The following is a 3,583-nucleotide window of genomic DNA, read 5'->3' on the forward strand; positions in this document are numbered from 1 at the left end:
ATGCTGCAGAACTTCTTGACTTGGAACAATAGCTTGATCTTTCTCTGAATTCATTTCACACCACAGAAAAAGCTGAGTTGTCTCCATTTAACAAATCATCTTTGGCTATAACCTTTGCTACTAAAATGAAGCTATCCTTACGGGAAATACTTCTGCATTTCAGGATATAATTTTAGCCTTTTCTCTGCTGAAAAGAATCAAATGAGAAGCATCTGAAGGTGTCAGGATAAAAACATAAAAAGGAGCCATCTAGAATAACACTGGCATCAATTTTGCTGCCTGCCTGCCTCCGAGAGGTTACTGGGATGCTTCAGCACTGTGATTATGGGGTCAAAGCTTGGGTGTATATTCAATGTCTGGAATTATTATTGCTATTTATGGTATCCTGTGGAAATGCAGTGATGCTCAGGTGGCCACAGTGGGAATTGTTTGCAATATAAAGGAGGTCAGGCAGGAAGACAAAAATGATACCTTCTGGCTCAGCATGGTCAGATACTGTGTAATGACTGCATTTAGACTGTTTCCCCCAAAGTCTGTTAGGATAATTAAGGCTATAGTCGTATGGCGCACACTGACACTGTGCTGTCTGTCTAGGCTGCTAAATCAATAATCTGAAGCAAGCATTTTGTCACCCTTGCAAATAACATTTGTTTTACTGCCTGATTTGAAAATGTTTTTGGTTTTGGTGTTTTGATTCAGTTGCACTAACAGGAAAAACTTCCTTTGCTCACTGTTGGTGTGGCTCCTTGGATTCTGTATGTGAAGTTTGGAATTCAGTGGACTCTCTCATATATGAAAGAATGCATTAACTACAGGTCAGCAAAGTCTGTTTATTGTGTTGTTTTATATGGAGAGCTATTATTACCCTGTTGCTTTTAAGGTAGCCTGCTTAAAGGTAATTATTTAGTCTATCCAAAGCCATGCAGAATGCCAATGCAACCTCTGCTTGTTTACGTTAATGATACAGTATAGACTCACAATTCAATGTTAACCTCAGTTTACCCTTGGGATAGCTGACTGTTAGGGAATGAAGAGTTTTTGTTAATGTTCTTTTTCTTTTTCCCTTGTCAAGGATTGTCATGTGGTTTCTCTGGACTTGTCATTCATTCAAAATTAATTCAAAAAAGATATTTTTTTCAATTCCCCTTTAGGATTGAAATTCCAGTGTTCTATAACAAGCATAGAATTCATGAGCCTGAATCTATTTTTACTCTTTGACACAATCCCACGTATTTTCCCACGATAATATTTGTAATCAGTGTGGGAATTTATACCAGGGTTGAGCCCTGAATTGTGTAAAATGCCTTTCTTTCTCTCAGGATGGAAAGGCAAAGAACACACCAGAGGATGGCCTTGTTTGACAGTGAGATGAGAGGGCAACTCCAGTACTAAATCATTACAAACAAGAATTGGCCTGGCACACCGTCTGAGAGCTGTGCTCTTCTTGGGTATCTCTGTGGGCCTGCAGAAATGAAGGTGTCCAAAATTTTGGGAAGTGGAAGTCTCAGTGCTTTTAGAAAGTTGATCCTACATGACACATCCATTGTCAGTCTTGAGCATCTCTGGCAGAATCGAAAAGTGAATCCAAATCATCAAACTTCCTCCCAATTAAAAGGTAATTGGTGGCATCCTGGCCTTTCAGGCACCAGACTGTTCCTCATAAAACATTCAAAAGACTTGCAGTTACCCAAAGAGGAAAATGAGGAGGGAGGTATTTTTCCACACGATGGACACAGCATGTAATTATTGTAGGCATATCCTGATTCTTTGTTGCTATTGCTCATTGCTGCTATGTCTAAGAATTCCTTGATATTCAAAGAGTGCCCTAACCAAGACAGGTTTTCATAATATGATTACATTATGAAATTATATTTCACGCCTGTATATTACAGTGTGCACACATATACTTTCATCATGTATCAGAGTGTAGTTTGCTCTTCTCTGATACTGTGCACCAGAGCATGTCTACAAATTGAATTACTTCAGGATAGTTATCCTAAATAACTCCATGTGGGGAAACCTGTATTGTAGCACAAAAGCACCTTACTCTCCTTCACCATAATCCATTTTAAACATGGATTATGCTGATGCAGAACAGGGCACTCCTATTTTGGAATAATTTTAAATAGGAATAGTTTTTGCGCTTTTGGCTCACACCCTGCATTATCCAAAATAGCTTTGAAGTGTAAACAAGCCTCCAATGTGTCTGTAGTATTTCCATTCTGCTCCCTGGCTCCTCCTTGTTCCCTGGCTCTTCCTCTGGGAAGGTCCAAGAGCAAAACCAGACCTGCAGAGCCCGTCATTTAGGTCTTTCCTTTCACAGACTTCATTCCCCCTTCAAACCGAGGGACATTTCCAATCTGATTCCCAATTTAAATGCATCCCTAAGCTTTTGAAGGGAGTATTTAGATGCAAGTTTCTGACTCTAAGCCATCCCCACAAACTATATTAGTACATAAAATGTTTCACACTTTTCTGAAAGGGAGAAGGGTTTGTATTTCTAACCTCCTGTGGTCCCTTTTGGGACAGTTTGGTTACTTCTCCATTATCATCAGCCTAGTCTGCAACCTCGAGAAAACTGGTGGGTACAACTCTGAGAGAGGTCCAATATAACAAGTGCTGTAATGACTCAGACCCATGTCCATCTGCCCAGTCTCCAGCTGTGATGAGCAATGGATGTGTAAGGAAGACTGCACACATGCTCTCTAAAATCACCCCACTTCCATTGTGTCAAAAGCCATTTACACGTCTGCTTCCATGAAATCCCACGGCTTCTCACTTGTCTGCTGTTCATTTATTTAAACCAGCTTCCTGACTACTTCGTTTGGTGTTCTGCCTCTAGTTTTAGTGTCATCCTTCCCTGTTTGTATTCTTTTATACTGTTGTTTTCCACACCTCTCCCATATACTGCTCGTGTCCTTTACAAATCGTGCAGCTCTAATCCCTTGGTCTTTCCTCGCACAGAAGTCAGTTCCCACCTCAGATCTCCCTGGCTGCTTTTCTCCATGGCTTTACCAGTTGGGTTGGCCAGATCTGCAAATGGCATTCAAGATAGAGCAATATCATGCAAGAACACGTATGTCACGCAGCATGATCTGTTTTCTGGTTTGTTAATCCTTTTTTAACAGTTCCCATCACTTTGTTTATTTCTAAGCTCCTGTGAGCACGAGGTGGCTGGTTTTAGAGCTCTATCCATAACGCCACAAACATAGCAACTAATTTGGAGAGCGTCATTGCATATAGATTAGTAGGGTTACTTTATCTGCTAATTTATCACTCACTGTCTTGATACCATGAGGTCCTTCTGCAGCTCTTCACAGACAGGTTTAGATTTGACTGTCCTGAGCAGTTCTGAAACATCCGCAAACACATCATTTCACTATTCATCACCAGAGGCGCCGGCCGGCTCGGCTGCGATGGCTTGCGAGATCAGGGCATTAACGCCAGCTCCTGTCATTCTCTGAGCTCTCCATTTGTGACTGCACAGATCAGTCAAATGTCAGCCATGAAACTGGAGGATACTGTTTCTTAAATCTGGATAATATTTCAAGATACAACCACAGAGGCAGAAGGATCCTTGTTC

This window comes from Haliaeetus albicilla, chromosome 16 (genome assembly GCF_947461875.1).
Source record: "Haliaeetus albicilla chromosome 16, bHalAlb1.1, whole genome shotgun sequence".
Classification (NCBI taxonomy): domain Eukaryota; kingdom Metazoa; phylum Chordata; class Aves; order Accipitriformes; family Accipitridae; genus Haliaeetus; species Haliaeetus albicilla.